This window comes from Micropterus dolomieu, linkage group LG03, assembly GCF_021292245.1.
Source record: "Micropterus dolomieu isolate WLL.071019.BEF.003 ecotype Adirondacks linkage group LG03, ASM2129224v1, whole genome shotgun sequence".
Lineage (NCBI taxonomy): Eukaryota > Metazoa > Chordata > Actinopteri > Centrarchiformes > Centrarchidae > Micropterus > Micropterus dolomieu.
The window spans coordinates 16,598,019-16,611,676 of NC_060152.1; positions in this window are offsets into that span (position 1 = coordinate 16,598,019).

A 13,658-nucleotide genomic window follows, 5' to 3' on the forward strand; every position below is an offset into this window, starting at 1 on the left:
GTTAGTGCATGGGGCTATGATGGTAGGTTATGAATAATATGATCAGTTATACAATCAGTTTGTGTAATAGTGAGTATGAATACTGAGTATGAGAATGATACTACAACACTGCACGGTAATGATTGTAATACTATGAGAAAGGACTTTACAGCCTTTGATAATCATTTCATCCTCCTTCTCAGTGGTTGAAGGTTAACAGCAGTATTTTAACAATGAAATTCACATTACAAGTTAATCTACCATAAATGTGTGCCTGCTTATATTTCACTGGCCATCACGGTGTGTTGACGGATGACACCACAACTTTTTGCTGGACAGTGCTGCATTTTTTTGCCAGAACCCTTTATTGTGCAGACACTGTGGCCTCATTTAAATGTCTGAAAGGTAAATGTAGTGTCACATTGTTCTGAACACAGCCTTACGTCAACTGGCTTCTAACCACATCGGGATGTAAATAACCACAAGATTCATTTAGTAACCTGGTATCCCTGTCATTTCTGATCATTTCTGTCATACTGTAGATTTTTGACTCAAGTCCTGGTAGGATTGGAGAGTCCCTGTCCACGCCAGAATCCCACTGGACGTGTCTCCCCAAAGCATATTTGAGGTCAGAATTAAATTTTCCTGCAAAACCTGGTGGAAAATACAGCTACACATTGTGCAGCTGCTGGAGAGAGTGCAACCACTCTTTCTATTGGAAATAATGGCCTTGACCTGTGTACTGGTGAACTTGTGCTTTTGGTGTGAAAGGCCTGCTTCACCTGTCCACATCAGTAAGCTTAACTCAAGCACTTATTTCTCATAGATAGGGAAGAAATTAACAACAACTGAGAACAGAATGAAGAGTGAAAGGAGGCAATAGCCATCCATCCGCTGAGTCAGAACTTAAACACAACAGAAACTTTGAATGCTATACAACAATAATGGCTTTTGATGCCCTCTGGCAAGCAGAAAACAGCTACTTTACAGTTTGCACTGTTTTCTTTAGACTGAAGAGAGATTGTCCTGACAACAACTGTGGTGTGAACATCACCAAATTGCTGATTTAGAGACTATCCAAGAAGGAGTAGATTATGGGAGTAGATGAGGACAAGACGAGGTGCATAGCTGTCACACAGTGCTCAGATTAGCTTGGAGGTGTGATGTATGCCTCTGCTGCTAGCTAACAAGGGATTATAAAGCTTCACATAATCCTGGATGGGCGGGCTGGCTCAGGACTCTCACTGTTACTGCATTAGCATTATGCATTAATAGTGCCCTAGCATTAGTGTTAGCAGCTAATAGTGTCCCAGAATACATTAACAGCTAATAATGCCATGATGTAAGATTAGCATTAGTTATAATAATACCATAGCAGGCATTATGAGTATATGTGTGTATGAGTGTTAGAGGACAGGATCCCTATGTGTGAGTGTAGTGAAAAGGAGCCTACTTAAGGCTGTGAACGTTCTGTGTGAAAGGTGGTGTGTAGGTACCTGTGTCTCAGTGCCAGTGGTGTATATATGTAGGAGCATATATTAGCAGTTGATAGAAATTACAGAGACAATAGAAGGTTACTGAAGGCACTGAAAGAGGGAAGATGGAGGCCGTACCAGGTGAGGGGTTTAACAGCATGTGGTAGGGGTGTAGCAGCATGCAATCAGTTACAGCAGGCACTGGTGCAGCGATCATACACACACAAACACAAGGTCATCTCACAAAGGATATGTCATTTTCTCATGTGCCACAGGAACGCCAATTAAAACATAGAATAGAATTGAATCTACAAACTTAGGGACAGCCCCATTGAACACTTTGCGATCTGTCACTGATATGGTCTAGGTTAAAGGACGCTCAAAACAAGCGTCTTGTCGTCAGGGTATGTCTGAAGGCAGAATTTGTTATAGTTGTTTCAATAGCCACACTCAAAGAGTCATAGGGAGGGCACTTTCAGACAATTCTTCCTCTAAAAACATTTATGGTGTTGCACTTGTTTGGGCGCACAAAAAATATATACGTAAATAAAATACAACTTGGTTAAAATTAGGAAACAATCACTGTCATGTTTAACACTAGTTGGTTAAAGGTCAGGGAAAGATCGCAATTTAAAGAAAATGTTGACTGTTGTTGACAGAACACCGTAAGTTTGTGGGTAATAAACTCCCAACCTGTCAATAAGGAAGAAGAAGAGTTGGAGCAGAGGCAATAAAAATAGGACGAAGCAAAAGAGAAAAGGGGAAAATAATAACTACCCCTGAAAGGACGAAATAGACAAAGAGGAGCGATTTAGACAAAAATGCAAAAAAGGGGAAAAAGACAAACATTTCACAGAAAGAGGTATAATCATGCAGCTTTTCAGTGGAGTCATTATCGGGCTGCAGGCTGTTTGGTTCTTTACAGAATAACAGCAGGGGTTCAGAGGAGCTTCTAAACCACCCACAGATACACACTGAGAAAGGTCCTGCCAGCTACAGTATTATCTTTAGCCACAAAATTTTAAGTGGCATACCACTCAATCTCAGATTTTCTTCCTATGACCCAGGGAAGTAGAATCAGGATTTATGAACTTGCAGATTTAACTGTATATTCCTGAGGAGGTGTTGAGCTGCTGAGGAGGTGGGTTTGATGCCACCGTCTTATATTCTTAAATGATTAAAGGAAAAACAGGCCGAGAGGCAGCGAGACAGAGACAGACTGGTTAATTTTTGGTATCAGATGTTCATGGACAACATATTTTAATTACTGCTGTTAATGATCCTATAGATTGCTGCGTTAGGTGACATAGGACGGCTTACAGCTGAGACAAAGGGCAGTCGTCACCACCCAAGGTGCTTGAAATCACAGTGCTATTAGAAGTGCATGTAAGAATGTGTATGTGTGTAAGTGTGTGCATGAAAAATCCAGTGTAATTGCCCTGTCTGTCCATATCCGCCCACAGCACCATCTGGGACCCCGGCTAAAGTGGCTGCCACTGCTTTAGAAATAGCCATCTAAATGGCTGGAGGGCGTTGTAAAATACCCCATTGTCTCCATGGTCACATAGCTCAGCCTTAAGGGACCCATTTACTCACTCACTCCAACAAATAGAGGGCACCGAAATTCTTTCTTGGTGTACATTTGTTGGATTTTCAGAGGAATGCATTGTGGAGAGTTGTAGCTGAAGTTTTTGGAGCGACGTGATTAGAGTTCCTGCTTTGCACAGTAGACCTTTCGTATAAGCCTCAGAAATCCCAAATGCCCGGTCTGCTGAACAGGAAGTGTACTATTTGATTGCATCTCCCTTGTTAAAGGGATATCTTGACATTTTCAATCTAAGTTGGTTGCTTTCACAGGGCACAGTGAAGGAAAGTTTCCACATTTTATGCTCATTTATCCCCTAATGTTTGCTGTTGCTAATAAATAAATATGCCTATACATCCATCAGTAGGATATGCCATAAACAAAATCCAATACCTGGCAGTCAAGCGGATGGATAAATAAACAATAAAAAAACTTTGATAGGCTTAATACATCATACAAATACAGCAACTCTGATTGGCACAGCTGCCTTCCTCAGATATTTTTAAAAATCTTTACCCACAATGAGACAAGTTAGGGTTAAGTATAGTAAGATTCAAATGTCAAGGTCTTTTCAACAAAACATGAAATGAGACTGCTTATATGATAAATCTCAAATGGAAATCCTGCCTTTTAAGGTCGGGCAATGTCTCTCATGATCACCGAATCACCAAAAGTCTAGCCAGGTAATTAGCTTCAGCTAGAGCGTTAAATCACGATGCCAGCTCAACCTTGTGATATCTGTCAGATATCGGTAGCATAATCTATTGGCCCAACCCTTCTACCTTTCCCTTTAATATGCATCCTACTTGTAAAGGAATTGTTCAACATGTTGGAAAACATGCTCATAAATGCACTTTCTGTCCACCATACCGATCTCATGTCTGTGCGTTAAAGCTAGATCTGGAGCTAGGAGCTAATACGCCTAACTTAGCAAGACTGGAAGCACAAGGAAACAAATAGCCTGGCTTTGACCAAAGATTAAAAAAAAGCGTGCTTACACTGCTAAAGCTCAAACTAAAACACATATTACATAAACATATTTTTACGTGGAGTTGTCGAACCATGGTGACCTCACAGAGCCTTGTTGTCAAAGTGGGTTTTTTCTAGGTTTTATGCTAATTGACTCCTGGCTCTAGCTCCATATTTAACCCATATACTAAAGAGAGGTATAATCCTCTCCTCTCCTCTCTACTTTCACTTCCTCAGTCTTCATTCTCACCAATCAATATCTTTGTCTTACTTCATCCCGTCTGTTTCTCTGTTTCTTTCCACTCATTGCTCTGAATACATAATGAACCAGTATCATAAAGCCCACACACACACACACACACACACACACACACTTCATGTTCAATAAGTAAATCCTCTCTGGCTCGCTGAGGTTTGTTGTTTAATATTTGCATATGAGCACAAGTATGTGTGTCTTTGCCTATAATGTGGATCATTATGCATTTGCAGAACATCAGCGCACACTCACCCTCTATCAGGAGTAATTAATCAAATCCTGTCACCAATCTGTAATCATTTACATCTCCGCTGCTCACTATATGTCTGTCTGGCAGTTTGAGTGTGTGTGTGTGTGTGTGAGTGTGTGAGTCACCTACACCATCTGGAATATAGGAGAGTGTGCAAGAGCATGTTGCGACACAGAGGGGGGTCCTCCAAAAAACACACAGACATATTCTAACATCCCCCTCAAGCTGCAACGCATATCACACACGCACACATGGATTTATGTATTCATTACTAAACGCCATCACAGCCTACATCTTACACCTGTGTTCTCCTCTCTTTTACATAGAGGTGTGTGTCTATGTCTATGTTTGTACATCAGGAGTGATGCTGAGTGGTTGTGAAACATACAATAATATCGGCTACGATGTTACAGTGCGTTGACATTGTCAGATTATTCTTTTGGGGACTTTAACACTTTGGGGAAATGGCTGAAATGATTAATGCTGTTGTTCTTCTTGGCAGGACAGTTTCAGATGTCCAATCTGCTGCCACTATTGGTGGGACAATAGGCTTGTCAAAGTTATCGTTATTTCTGAATTCTGATTTCTGATTATTAATTTCTGTGGTAAAAGTTTGGATTTGCTTAGACAACAAAATGTACATGGTTACTTTTATTTCTACCTAAATTCTTTCTTAAAGGTTTTTATAATTTGGCTTGAAACCCCCTCTATCCTTGAACTCTCAGTCAAATGAGGGAAATCATGGACTCTATTGTTCCACTTGTCTGGCACTTGGAAGCCCTCTAACAGTATCTTCAAATACAAAAAATTGTTAAGGGGCTGTAGGCAGTGTGTGCAGGAGCATGAAAAAAATTAGGATTCAGAGAAGCTGTACAGACACTGAATGTTTGCTCAGTGGTACTCACAGAGATCTGAGGTCTTGAAAGAGCTGCCAGCATGCCTTTAATTTTGTGAAGTCCCAAGGCAAGAAAGGGCTTAGCTTATAGAACGATGCAGTCTGAGGTGGCGTACACACTCGAGGACAATAACCTTGATCATGGTAACTCTGCAGAATTCACCTCGCTTGGAAGTGCGATTTATGTTTGAAAGAACATCTTTCAGGACACACAGAGAAACACAGGAGGATGCACCACTCAGGGCCTAAAGGCAAGGCTTTCCTTGTACACTTTTCTCTGAGAACACACGCAGTAATGTCATTACTATAATCCAGAGACTTGTTCGGGAACAGTTTAAAAAGAAAGAGCTGCAGCTGATGTTTCTTTTTAAAATCAATACAGGAAGTAACATCCCAAGTCCAGAACCGAGTAATGCTGGGAAGTGAAACAGATGCCTCTACACACACACACACACACACACACACACACACACACACACACACACACACACACATTTATTGAGCATTGGTAACATTTTAGCAGGTGTAGATGAATAAGAAGCACAAGTAGTAAGTTCTTTAACATGCTGAACTTGACCTTAATTAACACATAGAAATCACAATTACCTCTTTGCTGTTCATTAATGGACTACAAATGTGTGTGTGTGAGATGGGGGTTCTTTCATCATCTACATGAAAATGAGAGACACACCACATTGTGCCCCCTGGAAGCACACACAAGCACACACAGATTGGTTTCAGTGTGTCTGCCAGTGAGTGCGTTTTTGTGTGTATGTGTACATATGCTCCTGCATGAGTGTGTCCCTGTGTGTGTGTGTCTTTTCCCACACTATTGTTTACATGCTAATCCCAATTCCATTCACCCAACCTCCTTACAGCTCCACATGGGGTAAGTGTGTGTGTGTGTGTGCGCGCGCGTATGTATGGTGTGCAATTGTGTTTGACCCCCTGTTGTCTGTCAGTTGTATCAGTGTGCTTGCTGAAGGCAATCCAGTCATTTAAATACAATGGAACTAACATTAAAGAAATAATCAACCAGTCAGATTCCTTCCGAAGCACCAGGCAACATAGGCAATATTTTATTGTCATTTTTTCAGGGCTGCATCTAACGATGATTTTAGTACGCCAAGCTTCTACAGATTATTTCATTGATTCATTGATGCATTGATTAATGATCATTGTTTTATGTTACAACACAAACTCACGGCCCAACCAGGTGGAGGACAACAAACACACGTGTGTACATTTACAGCTAAGGATTGCGGCTTACTTTGGCTAGCCTTCAGCTCAACATTCAATCATGATTTCAGTTAAATGCTAAAGTTGCTGTTACTGTCACCTTGTCGATGGTCCGCTCCGTGTGGACTTGATGATAGACCGCGTGCTTTCTGATCAGATGCCGTCGTACTGTTGCGGTAGGCCACATACATTTCATTTTACGGTGGACGGACTGTGACATTACAGACTTGTTTTATTTTAGCTTGAAATAATCTCTCTCTTCCTCCACTTTGCAAAAAGCGCCATCATAATCACATTGAGATCACACAGCGCGTAAGCGCGAAATGTGACAGTGACAGTAATAAATGTCCGTGCAAAACAGTATGGTATATACTGTAGTTTAATGGATTTGCGTCAATGAATTTTAGTAATCAAATTAATCAAATCAATTGTTTCAGCCCTACATTATTTAAAAACAAAGTTATCCTGATATGGATTCTTTTCATAATAGTTCCTTTGCTATTAGTGCTTTGGTGCAATAGTAATAGTAAGTAATAGTAAGAAACTGTACGGATCCATATGCTATATCTTTACAATGTAGTTTCCGTCCAAGATCCGCTTTACATCAGTTTTGTACTATGTGCTGTAGTAAAATTATTATTAATCTCCAAATTCTGAAGTCTTTCAAGTACCTGCCTAGTTTTTATTATATATGACTGTATAACATTTCTGACATACAAAACTTATCTAAGGAACAAAGAAAAAACAAAATGCAGTTTAGCACACAGACGACAGACAGACAGTTTACTTGTTTACTTGCCAAGTGCTAAACGTGGAAAGAAGCATCAGATGTTGCAAAAGCATGGCCTTAAAGACTTCCTAACGCTGTAAAAACTTGGTATTTGGTATTTTCTTTATTTCTGTTATGTTCCTTGTTGAGTGTTATCCTGTTTCCTGGTTGGTCCTGTCTCTGTTCCCTACCCCGGCCTGTGTAACAGTTGGTCCATGTTTCCTGTTTCCAAATTTTGTTTCTTGTCTTGTGTTCTCTGTTTAGCCTTGTTTATTTCATTGTTCTGTTTAGCTCACTTTGTACCTGTCTGTTTTGTATCTTAGGTTTAGCCCTGCATTAGAGTTAAGCCTAGTTCACGCTACACGGTTTTTAGCCCGATTTGCCGCTCGGCGAGCTCGACGACCCTCAGGCTGTGATGGGGAGTAAATCAGTGGGGTCGCCAGTTGTTATGTGTGAACTACTCAACGACGCATCAAAGTGGGTCCCCGACACATTTTGTCTGCCAGATATCTAGCATGCCAAATATCTGGAAGAGTTGGCTGACTCGGCATCCACATCCAGCCAATGAGAGCAGGCAGCTGGCAGAGCAGGCAGCTACTTTTTCACTGCAAAACACTTTTTAATCACCTCCAGCTCTCTTTGTATCTCAGACAATCCCTGCTACCTGCCTGTGCTAATCCATAGTTATGTCTTTATACTTAGTTATGTTTGCGTTATTTTGGTTTTGTTTGCTGTTGATTCTATTTTATCTTAGCTTCAGTCTGTGTTCCTTGATGGTGTTAGTTTATTTGTGATCTGTCTGCTTGTGTCTGGATTAGTTTGTTATTTTTATTATTCTGTTCTGTTACTTCTTATTTTGGTATGGCCTATATCTAGTGTTCAGTAACTTGTGTTATGTCTGTTCCCCCTCAGTAATCTGCCTGCCTGCCAGTCTCTCTGTTTTCCCCAGCTGTCTCTCTGCCTGCCTGTGTCTCGCTAGTCTCTCACCTGTGTATCCCCTCCCAGCTCGTTAACCCTGGTGTATATATGTTTGGTTTTTCTGTTCAGTCATTGTCTGGTCATTGTCATATGATGTGTGTTCAGCCAGTTACTGCGCTACCCGGTCTGCATTTTGGATGTTGCCAGTTTCCACTGCCTGTGAGTTTTGTCTTGCCTGGATTAAAAACCCAGGAACTGTATCTCAGCTCTCAGTGTCGAGCATTTGGACTCTCTCCTGCTTTGCGCACCCTCGATTCTGACAATTTCAGTATCTCAAAATGTATTAGAATAAAGAATTTATGATACAGAAATGTTGATCTGAGAAGAGCTCCAAACACCTGCAAAGGTTTTTCAGAGCCTTTAATCTCTGTCTAGTTCTGGTGTATTCAGATTTTTTTTAGATGCACGTGTAGAGAAGGAACTTGCAAATTTGTCCATCAAATTGTCTACCAAGTCTATTCAGGATGTTTGACCAACTTGCGATAAAAAATTCATCCAAACTCCATGAATCCCACACAGTGATGGTTATGCCTTGCTTTCATCCTAGAAATCCATACATCGTCAACCTCTTATCAGGTACAGGGTCGCAGGGGCTGGAACCAATCCCAGCTGACATCGGGCGAAAGGCGTGGGAACACCCTGGACAGGTCTTATCCTAGAAATATTTTCCCAAAATGCCACAGAGTGCAACCAAGAGCTATCAGATGGCTCTCAACTCTGATGGACACTAGGTGGACACTGCTTGTCCAATCACATGCATATTTCTTTGCTCTATGGTGTCAGCATCTTGTGTAAGCCTGGTGTAATCCTGTCCTTTTATCCGATCAAGTTCAAATGAAGTTCAGCCAACCTCTTTAATCAGCAGCAATATTCTTATAAAACAGCTGAACACAGGGGGGAAGACACAATTTTGTGCTTTTTTTTTTTGATTGGAAATCTTGTTACTAAAGGACAGCCTCAACACCCACTATGTCATTTTAGCCTGTCTGCCCTGAGGCGAGCTAGGATGGTAAACTAGAGACAGGATGTGGTGACATGTTGTAGGATTTATGAGGCAGGCAGACGGGAGCACTGCAGCAAGTGAAAATGAGGAGACCTCAGGGCCAAAGAAAAACAAAGCCATGTTTAGATGCGAAGTGGAGAGACATGAAGTAGACGATTGGATAGTTTTGTTCCGTTTCTGTGCTCACTGGAAATGTCTTAATTTTACATTTAAGCAGCCTTTTTAAGCACTTTGTTTTTGTCTACCTCGATGTCATCCTGATCTTCTCCCGCGACCCCGCCCAGCACACTGAGCATGTCCGTCTAGTGCTGCAGCGGCTTCTGGAGAACAGGCTCTTTGTCAAAGCGGAGAAATGTGAGTTTCATTTCCCCACTGTCCAGTTCCTCGGCTTCGTCATCGAGAGAGGGCGGCTCCGTGTCGACCCTTCTAAAATCCAGGCACTCGCTGACTGGCCAACCCACACCTCGGTTAAGCAGCTACAACGTTTCCTTGGTTTTGTGAACTTCTACCGCCGTTTTATTTGCAATTACAGCACCATCATCCACTCCACAGACACCCCCTCACCCCCCCGTCACCATCCTGCCACGCTCCTGTCTCATCGCCTCCATGGTCTGGGAGGTGGAGTCCGGCGTTCGCCAAGCCCAGTCCCCCGACCCCGGCTCCCAGAACAGCTTCTACGTCCTGTCAAGTGTCCACTCCTGGGTCCTTCAGTGTGCGCACGCCTCCAAGTTCAGCTGCCACCCTGGGATGGCCCTCACTCTCTTTCTGCTGCGCAAACGCTTCTGGTGGCCCTCTATAGACAAAGACTGTTGGGCCTTCGTAGTGGCCTGTGAGGTGTGCGCCTGCGCCAAACCCTCCCGTCAGGCTGCTTCGCCCCCTTCCAGTCACTGGTTGTCCCTGGTCCCATATCGCCCTGGACTTTGTCACCGGTCTCCCCTGCTCAGACGGGAACACAGTCATTCTCACCATCGTTGACCGCTTTTCAAAACCTGCCCACTTCATCCCTTTGCCCAAACTCCCCACCTCTCTGGTAACGGCCCATCTGCTCATCAACCACGTCTTCTGCCTCCATGGAATCCCTCTGGACATCGTCTCAGACCGGGGACCCCAGTTCACTTCCCATGTCTGGAGAGCTTTCTGCCGCGCCTTCGGTGCTACTGCCAGTCTGTCCTCCGGGTATTACCCCCAGACCAACGGGCAGACCGAGCAGGCCAACCAGGACCTGGGAGCGGCACTCAGGTGTGTGTCGTACCGTAGTCCCTCCTCCTGGAGCTCCTACATCCCCTGGATTGAGTACGCACACAACTCCCAGGTCAGCGCTGCCACTGAGGTTGGGGCTACCGTTACCTGGTGGACTGGGCCGGTTATGGCCCGGAGGAGTGATCCTGGATTCCCGTGAGCCAAATTTTTGACAAAACCCTCCTGACAGACTTTTACAGAGCCCATCCTGACAAGCCGGGGGGTCCGTCTGGAGGTGTCCGTTGAGGGGGGGGCCCTCTGTTCCCCTCGGCTCCCTCGCCTCAGCCTCCTCTACCCCACCTGCTCCTTGGCCCTTAATAAAACCTGTTAAATCCTGGGCATTGCGTTTGGGTCCGTTCTGTCCTGACTCTCAACACTTCCCCAAGTGTAGGTGCCTAACCTAACTATACATTAACCATAGTTTATTTGCCATCACTACAATGTTATCCTAACTTCAACCATAACACTGCCATGTGCAGATATTGTAAAAAGTAGGATTTTTAAAAACTTGGGCGCTGGACGTAAAAGAAATATCAACACTGATCATAATCTGGGATTTTACAGAACCGTCCAATAACGATGTTCTTGTCAGGTGATAGGGCTGGAACTTAATTACACTCAACAAAATTATAAACACAACACTTTTGTTTTTGCCCCCATTCATCATGAGCTAAACTCAGAGATCAAAGACTTTCTTTATTTACACAAATTTCTCTCAAATATTGTTCACAAATCTGTCAAAATCTGATAATAACAACAATGACAACAATCTCGAGTACATCAGCCAGATATTTCATTGAGAGCAGGCAGCTGGCAGAGCCAGATTTCTCCCCTAGTTGCTAGAGTTTTGATAATGTTCAGTGCTTAAAGATGCTTCAAGACTATAATGTCACTGTAAACAGTCTTTGATTTTATAAAAGTCTGCCTTTTCTGTCATAAGCTGATTTGCAGACTAAGTAATTCAATATACCACAAATACTAGACAGAAATCTTCATATTTTACAGACTTACTAATTGGCATGCTCCCACATGCTAATTTGACTTTTAATAAAGGCAGTTGCTATAATAATAAAGTAGCTAATAAAGTACAGTAACTACCTTGCAATCTCTGGCTAAAGTATTAAAAAAATGTCGGGTTTGTTCAGGACACAAGCAATGATGATGCAGCAAATAGTGATGATTCTCTAGGGCCAATCAGTAGTCTGCAGTATTTTCACCGCTCGCTTGGAACGTCAATAGAGGTATGACCAAACAACCAGGTACCAAATTTGGAAAACCAAAAAACACAAGTAATTCTTCCAATGCACTAAAGCACACACTATTTGAATTACATTAACACTGTACAGATTGAGTCAGTGGCAAAAGTGCCATAGCTGTTGTAAAGTTCTTGTTTGGGGGGAAAATGTAATATAAACTTAACATGAAGTGGTACCAGATTTTAGGTTTGTCAGACAACAAAGATAACAAATATGTTGTTTCTTTGTTACAGTAGTCAAAATCAAACGTACAAATGAGAAAGTGAAACGGATAAACAAGAATAGAATACAACTGCTGAGAAACGAGAGAAGACGAAAATCAAAGAATTGCTTCAAAGCATCATTAGCATCGCTGCTCTTTGTCCCCTGTCTGTCTCTATACCCTCTGTATCTAATGAGTAACCAATGGAGAGATGGACAGATGGACAGAGACGAGGTGTGTGTGTGTGTGTGTGTGTGTGTGTGTGTGTGTGGAGTCCCAGGGTTAGCCTGCCTCTCCCTGTGGACTATAGTGTGACAGTTAGATGGATGGTCCCCTCAAACACCAGCTGATTACTACACATGCAGTCAAAACATATGACGACTGAGCAGAACTGAATGGCCATGTGTCACAGACATGTGGTGCAGATTCATTGTTATGTTTTCAGAAATGTAAACAAACGTTGATGACAATGACGGGGTCTGATTTGAACCCAGTATGGTCTAACATTTGTCAGGGTCAACAAATCATTAAGATCTAGAAGGGACAATTTTATTCTAGAAAGCAGTAGACGGTCAACTGGGGAACAATATTTTCTGGACCATATCATTACAATGTTCCATCTTCAAATGATGAGCTTAAAAGCTTCAGGAAATTCAAACTCAACCTCATAACCGAAAACTTTGACCTTTACTGTTCAAAGGTAAGAGTACGAACTGAGACTATTCTCCCGGACTCTGACTCCATGGACAACAAAGACACTGCAGGTTCAGTCGGGGACGGGAGGGCCGTCAAGTTTTTAGTTGGTTAGCATGCTAACTTCAATAGCTATCTCAGCACAATTCACAATAACACAATACAGAGACGTCTTTGACATAATGTCAGAACTATTTCCTCACATTCTGTTGATAATGTTAGTTTTTAATTTTTAATTCTTAAACTAAAATTCTGGCCATATCTTACACATTGTACTTTTAAGCAATAAAAAAATAAAGACCACACACACAAACCACTGACTAAATGAGTAGCTTTAGGGTCAGCTACAGTGGGGGAAATAAGTATTTGACCCCTTGCTGATTTTGCAGGTTTGCCCACTTACAAAGAATGCAACGATCTATAATTTTAATCATATGTACATTCTAACAGTGAAAGACAGAATCCCAAAGAAAATTCCAGAAAATCACATCATATGAATTTATAAAAATTGATAACCATCTGATGAGGAAAAACAAGTATTTGACCCCCTGGACAAACAGCATGTTAATATTTTGTAGAAAAGCCATTATTGGCCAGCACAGATGTCAAACGGTTTTTATAGTTGGTGACAAGGTTTGTGCACATTTCGGCAGGGATGTTGGCCCACTCCTCCCTGCAGACAGCCTCCAAATCATTCAGGTTCCGAGGTTGTCGCCTGGCAACTCGAATTTTAAGCTCCCTCCAAAGATTTTCAATTGGATTCAGGTCTGGAGACTGGCTAGGCCACTCCAGAACCTTGATGTGCTTCTTCTTCAGCCACTCTTTTGTTGCTTAGGCGGTGTGCTTAGGGTCGTTGTCGTGCTGAAACAC